Raw genomic sequence first — 12610 nt, forward strand, 5'->3', positions numbered from 1 at the left:
ACCTGTTTCGTGTTATGTATTGATTAGGTCACCTATAAGTTTCCTTTAGTTTTGTTTGCAGTTGTGTGTGATTGTCCGCCTGTCCGTTGATGTATGGTATTTGTTCTCATGTTGATAGTGTATTTACGCACTGTATGCGTAATCGCTCGCTTCCAGTGTTTGAGGCCCGTTATTTTGTATTATCTTGTTGACTAGTAAAGTCGTTTTGACTGAGCTTCTGTGTCCTGCGCCTGACTCCAACACCGCATCCACATCAGCTTGTGACAGAATCACACACCAATACTATGGAGTCAGCAGGAGCAGCGGCGGCGACCGAGTCGCTGGAGGATCGGGTCAGCTGCCAGGACGCCAGGATCCAGCAACTCGGCTCCGCCATGCAAGAGGTGATGAACACCCTGCGCCGATGGGAAAGGGGAGGCGTGCCCACACCTCCTCCTACCTTACCACCACCATCGGCCAGCCCCATCAGACCAGCTCCGGAGTCCAGTGGGATTCGGCTCTCGCTCCCGAGGGCGTATGATGGCACCGCAGCCGGGTGTCAGGGGTTCCTCCTTCAGGTGGAACTCTACCTGGCCACCATACACCCGGCGCCCTCGGGATACGAGAGCGTTTCCGCCCTCATCTCCTGTCTCTCCGGCAAGACGTTGGAGTGGGCCAACGCCGAATGGAGGGGAATAGACGCCGCCACCATCAGCTATGCAGAGTTCTCCTGCCGCTTCAGGGCTGTGTTCGATCACCCTCCTGAGGGTAAAGCGGCGGGGGAGCGTCTGTTCCACCTCTGACAGGGGAAGAGGAGCGCACAGGAGTTCGCCCTGGATTTCCGGACTCTAGCGGCGGATGCGGGGTGGAATGAGAGGGCCCTCATCGACCACTATCGGTGTAGCCTACGTGAGGACGTTCGACGAGAGCTGGCCTGCAGGGACACCACTCTATCCTTCGACCAGCTGGTGGACATGTCCATCCGTCTGGATACCCTGCTGGCCACCCGCGGACGTCCCGAGTTGGGGCCGTCCACTCCATCCCCCAGCATCTCCGAGCCTAGCCCTATGGAGCTCGGGGGTGCTGGCGCTAGAGAGAGGAGGAGAGAGAGCCCGAGGGGGGCCGTCCCCTGCACCAACTGTGGCCGTGGAGGACACACTGCGGCTAGGTGCTGGGGAGGGTCTCCAGGGAGTCGGGGCAACAGGTCACGCACTGGGGAGTCATTCCAGGTGAGTAGGCGCCCCACTCACCCAGAGCTCTCTGTTGTTCACTTGTGTATACCTGTGGTATTTCCTCAGGTTGCATCTCATTCCCAGCATAAGGCGCTAGTCGATTCAGGCGCAGCTGGGAATTTTATTGATCGGAAATGTTGTATTAAGTTAGGGATTCCCCTCCTGCCCGTTGATGCACCCTTCCCTGTCCATGCCCTAGATAGCCGCCCGTTGGGATCTGGGTTGATTAGGGAGGTCACAGCGCCACTAAAGATGAAGACGCAGGGGGGTCATGAGGAGATCATTCAGTTGTACCTGATCGACTCTCCTGCGTATCCCGTGGTGCTGGGGCTTCCTTGGTTAATCACGCATGACCCCACCATTTCGTGGCAACAGAGGGCTCTCAAGGAGTGGTCTGACCAGTGTGTTGGGCGATGTTTAGGTGTTTCCGTTGGGGGCGACCACGGTGGAGAGTCCGAACCAAGTGCCCGCAATGCACATTCCCCCTGAGTATGAGGATTTGGCACTCGTGTTCAGCAAGACTAGGGCGACGCGATTGCCACCTCATAGACAGGGAGATTGTGCGATAAACCTCCAGACAGGTGCGGCACTCCCGCGGAGCCATGTGTATCCTCTGTCTCAAGAGGAGACGGCGGCTATGGAGACATACATAGCCGAGTCCCTGAGACAAGGATACATACGGTCCTCCACTTCTCCTGCGTCCTCGAGTTTCTATTTTGTGAAGAAGAAGGATGGAGGGTTGCGCCCGTGTATTGATTATCGTAGTCTCAATCAGATCACGGTTAAATACAGTTAACCTCTTCCTCTGATTGCGAGTATGACTGAATCATTACGCGGAGCGCGTTTCTTCACAAAACTGGATCTCAGGAGCGCCTATAACTTGGTGCGCATTAGGGAGGGAGATGAATGGAAGACGGCATTTAGTACCACCTCAGGTCATTATGAGTATCTCGTCATGCCATACGGGTTAATGAATGCTCCTTCAGTCTTCCAATCATTTGTGGACGAGATCTTCCGGGACCTGCATGGGCAGGGTGTGGTAGTGTACATTGACGACATCCTAGTGTACTCTTCTACACGAGCCGAGCATGTAGCCCTGGTGCGCCGAGTGTTGGGTAGGCTGTTGGAGCATGACTTGTATGTCAAGGCAGAGAAGTGTCTGTTTTTCCAGGAGCATCTCCTTCTTGGGTCATCGGTTGTCCGCGTCAGGGGTGAAGATGGAGATTGACCGTGTGTCAGCCGTGCGTAACTGGCAAACCCCAACCACTGTTAAAGAGGTGCATCAGTTTTTGGGGTTTGCCAATTACTACCGGAGGTTTATCCGGGGTTTTGGACAGGTAGCAGCTCCCATTACTTCCCTGCTGAAGGGGGGCCCGGTGCGTTTGCAGTGGTCGGCTGAAGCGGACAAGGCGTTTGGTAAACTGAAGGACCTGTTCACTTCGGCTCCGGTGCTGGCGCACCCGGACCCCGCTTTAGCGTTCCAGGTAGAGGTGGACGCGTCAGAGGCCGGGATTGGGGCAGTACTGTCGCAACGCTCAGGCACGCCTCCTAAGCTCCGTCCCTGCGCTTTTTATTCTAAAAAGCTCAGCCCGGCGGAACGTAATTATGACGTAGGGGACAGGGAGCTGTTAGCCGTGGTTCAAGCTCTAAAGGTGTGGAGGCATTGGCTTGAGGGGGCTCAACACCCTTTTTTCATTCTGACTGATCACCGTAACCTGGAGTACATCCGGGCAGCTAGGAGATTGAACCCTCGTCAGGCTAGGTGGAACATGTTTCTGACCCGGTTCGTGTTTAAGATACCGTTCTGGGACCCTGGGATGTAGGTTAAGGCAGACGCCCTGTCCAGGCGGTATGACACAGAGGAGAGGTCCATTGAGCCCACTCCCATACTGCCGGAGTCTTGTCTGGTGGCACCGGTGGTATGGGAGGTCGATACGGAAATTGAGCGGGCGTTACGCACAGACCCTACTCCCCCAGAGTGTCCAGTGGGTCGGACGTACGTGCCGCTCAAGGTCCGTGATCGTCTCATTTATTGGGCTCATACGTCACCCTCCTCTGGACATCCAGGTATTGGCCGGACAGTGCACTGCCTTAGTGTTAAGTACTGGTGGCCAACATTGGCTAGGGACGTGAGGGTTTATGTCTCCTCCTGCTCGGTGTGCGCTCAGTGTAAGGCGCCTAGACACCTGCCCAGGGGGAAGTTACAACCCCTGCCCGTTCCACAATGGCCGTGGTCTCACCTCTCGGTGGACTTTGTTACGGACCTTCCCCCCTCTCAGGGGAATACCACTATTCTGGTCGTTGTGGATCGGTTCTCTAAGGCCTGTCGTCTCATCCCAATGCCGGGTCTCCCTACTGCCCTACAGACTGCTGAGGCTTTGTTTACCCACGTCTTCCGGCACTACGGGGTTCCCGAGGATATAGTGTCTGATCGGGGTCCCCAATTCACCTCTAGAGTCTGGCGGGCGTTCATGGAACGCTTGGGGGTCTCGGTTAGCCTTACCTCGGGGTTCCACCCTGAGAGTAATGGGCAGGTGGAGAGAGTGAACCAAGATGTGGGTAGGTTTCTGAGATCATATTGCCAGGGCCGGCCGGAGGAGTGGTCGGGGTATATCCCCTGGGCAGAGATGGCTCAGAACTCTCTTCGCCACTCCTCTACTAACCTGACCCCTTTCCAGTGTGTGTTAGGGTATCAGCTTGTTCTGGCACCCTGGCATCAGAGCCAGATCGAGGCTCCTGCGGTGGATGAGTGGTTTCGGCGCTCGGAGGAGACGTGGAATGCTGCACACGTCCATCTGCAGCGGGCCATCCGTCGGCAGAAGGCGAGCGCCGATCTCCACCGCAGTGAGGGTCCAGTATACGCACCTGGAGATCGAGTCTGGCTCTCGACTCGAAACCTGCCCCTTCGCCTGCCCTGCCGGAAGCTGGGTCGGCGGTTTGTGGGGCCATTTAAAGTCCTGAGGAGATTGAACGAGGTTTGCTACAAGTTACAACTGCCTAATGATTATCACATTAACCCCTCGTTCCATGTGTCTCTCCTCAGGCCGGTGGTAGCTGGTCCACTCCAGGACAATGAGATAAGAGAGACTCCTCCGCCCCCACTGGACATCGAGGGGGCTCCGGCGTACTCGGTCCGGTCCATCGTGGATTCGAGACGTCGGATGGGGGGTCTACAATATCTCGTGGAGTGGGAGGGGTACGGCCCGGAGGAACGGTGCTGGGTGCCTAGGAGGGACATTTTAGATCCATCCCTCCTGACTGAGTTCCACCGTAGTCATCCCACGCGCCCTGCTCCGCGTCCTCCTGGCCGTCCCCGAGCCCGGGGTCAGCTCAAGGGGGGGGGGGTATTGTCACGAATTCCGCCGAGACTGCTCCTCCTCCTTGCTCGGGCAGGCTTCGGCGTTCGTCGTCCCCGGAGTACTAGCTACTACCGCTTGATGTCTCGATGTTTGTTTGGTCTTGTCTTGTTAGTGCACCTGTTTCGTGTTATATATTGATTAGGTCACCTATAAGTTTCCTTTAGTTTTGTTTGCAGTTGTGTGTGATTGTCCGCCTGTCCGTTGATATATGGTATTTGTTCTCGTGTTGATAGTGTATTTACGCACTGTATGTGTAATCGCTCGCCTCCAGTGTTTGAGGCCCGTTATTTTGTATTGTCTTGTTGACTAGTAAAGTCGTTTTGACTGAGCTTCTGTGTCCTGCGCCTGACTCCAACACCGCATCCACATCAGCTTGTGACAGATATCAATACATGATTAACGTAACAGCTTCATTCATTTCACTGGTTAGACTTTGGCCCAGAGATGTGATGAGGGACGGATACTGAGATGAACAGAGACACTGGTAAATAGCCCACCTGACACAGTTAGGCTAACTTACAGTATATCAAAGCCCAAAACACTGATCTTCAACTAACAGGTCTACACTTGAGCAGCATACCATGAAGAGAAACATGTTGTATTTGGATAATAATAATAATAATAATAATAATAATAATAATAATAATAATAATATGCCATTTAGCAGACGCTTTTATCCAAAGCGACTTACAGTCACTGGATAGAAGCTGAAAGAAAATGTGTACTTGTACACAAACAGCAGACTGTCCAACAACAACAACCACCAAAACACGGTATACACAAATAATATTTCTTGAAAAGAGAGGATCAAATGGACATAAAATACCTTATCTGACTTTGAAAATATAAAATCATCCATGTTAAATGTCCTTCTACTCATCATAATCGACATCACAGTATCTGACTATTTGACATGTTGCTCCTGTCCTACATCTACAGGCTAGACTGGGAGTTGGAAATGTGTTGAAAAACTAAAAACTCAACCTCGATACTAGAATCAAACATGCAATGATTGTTCTCTACCCATTAGGGAAACCGAAGGGCTGAAAAACACAGCAACTACTTTTGTGAAATCCAGGTCAAGCATGTGAGACAGAGGGTAGTGAAGGTATCAAGCACACAGTGGACCGTTCACTACCAGATCCCTAAGAGAGAGAGAGCGAGAGAGAGAGAGAGAGAGCGAGAGAGAGAGAGAGAGAGAGAGAGAGAGAGAGAGAGAGAGAGAGAGAGAGAGAGAATTATCTAACTGTCTATTATTCTGCTGACTCTTTTCACTCCCACTCCTGTCCTCTCTCCTCTTCTCCGCTCCTTTCCTGTCCTGTCCCACTGAACAGTCTATCTAATCCAGGTGTGAGGGCCATAAATCAGCAGATGGCTACATGATGAGTCGTGATTACAACATGTTACTAAAGTGGCTTAGGCCTACTACTGGAGTGGATCTCTCATCACAATGGATGGATCAACCGGTTTTATTGTATTACTACACATCATACTCTTATCTACTCAAGCTCCAATCACAATGGATGAATGAGTCCTTTTATGACTATTACTAGGCTCACTACACATTACTAAAGTGGTTTGTTATTCCTGGAGCTTCTTCCTATCCATGGACGAAATCAGCCCTTTGTATTACTACACATCATTACAACTGACCGAGGCTGAACTGATCACCTTTGAACTGAATTGTTTCAGACAAACAAAGAGTACTAAAGTGGCTTATAGGCTACAACTACCGGAGCGCTCTCCCATGTGTGGATGGATGATGAGCCTGTTAGGCTACTACATAGCATACTACTGATAGAAATAGAATGATTAGAATGGCCAAAGCCTCTCAGATCATAGCAATTTGACCGGGTACATATTTTATTTCTATGCTACAGAGAGCATCTCCTCTGAAGCAAACTGTTTCATAGGAGTTAATTTTGGTATAGTGATTTATTAAGAATATGGATGCTGTACTCATTATGGCTTTCAGTGGTTGTGTTCAGGGGTTTAACATGATGCCGTCAGCATTTCTATTAAGGAGGAGTGGTCTGATAATGACAAGAGTACATCACTATTATAGATCATGGCAGCATCCAAAATGGCACCCCATTCCTAGTGGAATACTTTTGACAAGCGCCCTTTTGGGTCTGGTCAAAAGTAGTGCACTATATATAGGGAATAGGGTGCCATTTCAGACACAACCCATGTGCTATTACTCCCTTTGGGGTAATCCAATCCAACTCATTATAACCAGTGCTTTGACTCTCCCTTTTAACAAAAAATGAAATATGAATTATTATATTTTCATTAAATGCATTATATGAAGGTCCACCATCCCAAGTGATTATTATAATACATTTTCATCAATCCTCAAAAAGTTAAGTTTGCTCATCAAACAGTCTACCTACAGCGAATAACCAAAAATAGGTGTCAGGAAAGAACATTGCTCTTTGTTTAAAAAGCAAAAAAATGACAAGGATTTTTCACAGGTAATGTTGACTTACAAATGCACAAGTCAGTGACAGCCAATGATTTCTATAGACTGTCTGTCGTATAGCGGCTGGTGTGGCGGTCGTCAGACAATAGACACACTTTATTGGCTGATTATTGATTGATCATAACCTAGCAAGCAAATGGCAATTTGTTATAGCGTGTGTAGCCTATAGCCGGACATTGTTTACAATAAACACAGCAAGAGAAAGTGCAGGTCCCTCCTCAAAAGGCTTCTCTTGCTTGCTTTTCACTGGCTGCTGAAACTGACTGTTTCGAAGCATTGGCAGGAAAAAAGGTTGTAGTCTAGATAGGCTCCAGCGCGCGTGGGTTTGATATAATTTATTATTGATACATGTCAGTTTAAAATCCCCCCCAAAACATATATGGATACGTTATCATAACAAAATATATTCGTTGTTTCAGCAGGGGATGCTAAGCTAACGTATAAATCAATTGGCAAATAACACATTTGATGGCATTTTCCATGGAGCAGGCGCACGCGCGCGCACACTAGGCTATCCCCACCCGCACTACTCAAATCTTGCATAGCGTAAACAATGTACCGGTAGCCTTTGAAATAATGTATGAACATTGTAGCCTACCATGTGCTGGAGGTAAAATAATAACATTTGACCCGATATCACTGGCTAGAAGCATTTAAAACCCAAATCAGACATCACGGTAGGTAGCGTACAATGACACATTGTAACAGCTAAGCTACCCCGGTGAATATAAATATAAATTATATTCCAAACTGTCAAGCAGGGTTGGAAATGTGTTACATTATAATAGAAACAATGTAGCAAGCAAACTAAACTTACCTAAATGTATCATCTCGTTGACGTCCGTTCTGATTTATTATAGCCAAACTGGTACCAGAAGCTAGCAAGCTAGCTAACCCTTGAAATTATATTCTGTTATGTAGCTCTATAGCTACCCAAATTAAGTCAAACGTTGCTCAAGCTACCTTTAAATTACACTCTGTCTTTAATTGTTTAAAAACAATATTCCCTCAAAATAGGCAAAATACGACTCGTTTTCAAATGATATCCTAGCTTCCCATTGATGCTGCCTGTTTGTAAATCCAAACTTGAATATCCCCACTCGAGTCGTCGAGTCTCTCTCAATCTATACGAGAGCAGGCGGTTGGTCTACGTGCTGCTATAAAGATGATGCTTGCCTTTCGTTGGTTTGATGTACAGCTTTTTCTCCGTCAGCCTTCGTCGTGGCGAGATATACATGTATACCTATACATGCAGATCCCTTCAGACGTTAATGTGTGTACATAATTTACAAAATACGAGTCACACGGCCATCCGTGTACAAGATGTAACTACATACGCTTGCTGGCTTCTCCTTTCCTCACTACAATCGGTGGTGGCACTTGCCACAGGCTCATCCGATGTGCGCACGCGACCGCTGCCCACCAGGGCCACAAGAGGGCGCCATGCAGCTCGCGCGCATTCTGTTGTGGCCTCTTGAGTTTAGGCCCCAGGGGTGTCAAACTCATTCCACGGAGGGCCTAGTGTCTGCTGATTTTTGGTATTTCCTTTCAATTAAGACTTAGACAACCAGGGAGTTCCTTACTAATCAGTGACCTTAATTCATCGATCAAGTACAAGGGAAGAGCGAAAACTCGCAGATACAGCCCTCAGTGGAATACATTTGACAGGTGATTTAAATAACGTTGTCATGCAAATACGAATATGTAAATGATCTGCTCTACCTTCCATTGGAATTTCTTCTTCTCACAATTAGATTTTAGCCTACTGAGTGAATGCTAGACATCATGGCTGTAATTGTACAAAACGTTTCTCAATGTCAATGACTTACTTGCCAATTGTGAAATTGATGTTTAGCCGTAATTCCCCCATTTCTTATGCATCTGCTGAAAGTCAAGGACATGGTTTAGCATATAATTTTCATAATGCAAAAGCATATAAAATGTATATGCAAAAAGCATATACATTCAATAATAGGCAAACCTCTATCCCACAAAAAACGGACAGACAGAGAAACAGGGACTAGAGCAGGGGTGTCAAACTCATTTTAGCTCAGGGGCCACATGGAGGAAAATCTATTCCTAAGTGGGCCGGACCGGTAAAATCATGGTATATATAACTTAAAAACAACAACTTCAGATTGTTTTCTTTGTTTTAATACTATCAACATAAAACATAAAGCTGGAGCCTGAGGACAGTGTGTCCAAAATAGTACAAGCACAACATCACTATTAATCATAAAACACCTCAAGTTTATTTGAAAATTCTAAAGAAAAAGAACACAAACACACAATGCCTCAGTGATTCACAGAACTGTTTCACAGATCACAGAACTATATCAGGGTGTCATTTCTCAGGCAGAAATGTAGATACAAATAATGAAATCCTGTTCCCCAAACAAGTGCAAGAACCACAGAGTCAAGAATAGGTTAAATATACAAATAAAATAAAATCAATTAAAAACAATAGCACATCAACATAAAAACATATAAACATAAAGCTGGAGCCTGAGGACAGTGTGTCCAAAAGCACAACATCACTATTAATCATAAAACACCTCAAGCTATTTGAAATTCTAAGGACAAACAACACACAAACACACAATGCCTCAGTGATTCACAGAAGTATATCACAGATCACAGAACTATATCAGGGTGTCTCATGCAGCACTTTAAGTGGGGTTGCATAGTTTATTTGACTCCTGATACCTGGCATCTTTTAGCTTTCACCAGCGCATCAATATCAGGCGTCACAATATCTGGCAGCCAACTTCAGGATGTGATTCAAGTGCTTGTGCATGAGCCTTGAGCGCAGCTTTGTTTTATTTATGCTCATTACAGAGAACTTGCTCACAAAGATATGTGGTTCCAAACATGCACAACAGTTTTGCAGCGAGGGCTGTCAAGTTGGGGTAACCTGGCAAGAGATTCTGATAAAATGTGTCCAAGCCAGCTGCGGCAAATTTGCCCTTCAAATCCGAGTCACACTGCAAGTATATTATTTCAAGTTGGATGCTGACGGGCAGATCAGAGGGATTCACGGTTAATGGCGAACAAAAAACGTTGAAGTCTTTCTCCAGTTCACCAAAAATCTGAAAGCGTTGCTCAAACTCCCTTAACAGTCCCGTTATTTTATCTTTGAACCGCTTCATGTCTGCCACATGTTGGGTCGCGCACACATTTTTCAGACAGGGGAAGTGAGCTGCATCACCACCGGCGAGTTGCGTCTCCCACAATGACAGCTTCAACTTGAAAGAACGTATGCTGTCATAATACTGCGTGGCAACTTTGTTGCACCCTTGCAGCTGTTTGTTCAAGTTATTCAGGTGCTCTGTAACATCCACCATAAATGCAAGGTCCTGCATCCATTCTGCGGAATGAAATTCTAACACTGGTTTGCCCTTTTCTTCCATGAACTGTTCAATTTCTTCTCGTAAATCAAAGAAACGCCTCAGCACAGCACCTCGGCTTAACCATCTTACCTCAGTGTGGTATGGCAGGCCATAGATGTGGTCTTTCTCTCTGAGAAGGCTGTCAAACTGACGTTGATTCAGGCTTCTGGATCGGATGAAATTAACAGTTTGGATAATATAATAATATAATAATATAATAATAATAATAACCACCTTCATGACGTTATCCATCTTTAATGACTTGCAACACAAAGCCTCCTGGTGCAAAATACAGTGAAAAGTCCAAAAATCACGTCCTCCATTTGCAGATTGCACTTTCTCTCTGAACTTTGTCACAACGCCTGCTTTTTTCCCGATCATTGAGGGCGCACCATCTGTAGCCAGGCTGACAGCGCGGGACCAGTCCACTCCGACCCTGTCCAGCGCGCTGACGAGTGCAGTGAAAATATCAGCTGCTGTCGTTGTATCTGTCATCGGCACCAACTCCACGAACTCCTCGGTGACGGTCAATGTGTCATCAACTCTGCGGATGAAAATGGCCAGTTGTGCAACATCTGTAATGTCCGTGCTTTCATCAATTGCCACCCGAAAACGCAATAAATTACTTTACTTTTTGCTTCAACTGGCTGTCCAAATCCACTGAAAGATCGGAAATCCTGTCTGCAACTGTGTTTCTTGTCAGGCTGATATTTGCAAAAGCCTGGTGCTTTTCAGGGCACACAATCTCCGCTGCCTTCATCATGCATGTTTTTACAAATTCACCCTCACTAAATGGTTTTGAAGCCACTGCGATTTCATTAGCAATGAGGTAGCTAGCTTTCACTGCAGCGTCACTGATGTCTCGGCTGTGAGTAAACACAGACTGCTGTTTCTTCAGACCCGCCAACAGTTCATTCACCTTCTCTCTTCTCCGCTGTCCTTGAAAGTTGTCATATTTGTCGGCATGAAGACTCACATAGTGGCGACGAAGGTTATATTCTTTCAGCACTGCAACATGCTGTGAACACACCAAACATACAGCTTTCCCATTAAATTCCGTGAATAAATAGAAGGATGACAATTTTTCTTGGAACACTCTGCACTCTGCGTCCACTTTTCTCTTTTTTGACAGAGACATATTGGGGCAATGAGGGTGCCAAAGCACATAATGTTAAAAGTAGAAGCCGTAATAAATATCACGGGCAAAACAAAGTAGCTCATCCGGACTGGCTGCACTTGCTTGACCTATTTGCTCTGCCCCGGTATAAACAGTTTGCTTGCTTAACACAATTGTTATTGCGCCATCCAGTGGACACAATTGGAACAGCAGTTTATTTTATTGAAAAATTGCAGCTCATTTTTATACTTTACAAAATCATCTCGCGGGCCGGATTAAACCCGTTTGCGGGCCGGACGTTTGACACCCCTGGACTAGAGCCTTTATTGAAAGGGGTGGAGTTAGATGGGCCATTTTCTTCCCATTCAAGACATATTTCAATAGATGGGTTGGCCGACAAGGTCAAGAAAACAATGCGCACGCTTGAATGGGGGCAGAAGTCCATGAGTTGTTGTGATTCTGGATGGCCAGATAGCTACTAACAAAGACAAGAAACTGCCATGTGTTGAATCGTAAGTGACTTGTTTAATCTTATTGACAGCATGTCTTGTTTTGACTGATTTCATGTCAATATGGCTAAAATTCGCTAGCTAGCTAGCTAGCCAATCACTGTAACGATGTATTTGAGAGACAAGTGCCCATTGTGCAAATTTTTTCTATAAACATTGGAGACGAAATATAGTTTACATGTTGTCAACAATCTAAGCCAACCGTCTTTTGTCCCATTTTTGCGCACGCGTTGGTTTTGTTGCTAAAACAACCAACCCATCTATAATGAGGCACTTACGCTCAGGCAAGTGCAGAATGAACAGAATAACATCGTCTTTTGGCGCCCCCTGGTGGGATTAATGAGAAGACCGCTGTCGCTGCACAGTGCTTAACTGGATGAATGAAGCGTGCAGATCCGGCATTATACATTAACAATTGCCCACAGACCTAGGCCTGCTGCATGTATCAAGCGTCTGAGTCCTGATCTAGGATCAGTTCTTTTTAGATCATAATGAATAAGATTACATTTTTAGGAGGGTCCAGGGGCTCAAGAGTAAGTGCTG

The sequence above is a fragment of the Coregonus lavaretus genome (assembly GCF_964263955.1).
Source record: "Coregonus lavaretus genome assembly, chromosome: 22".
NCBI lineage: Eukaryota > Metazoa > Chordata > Actinopteri > Salmoniformes > Salmonidae > Coregonus > Coregonus lavaretus.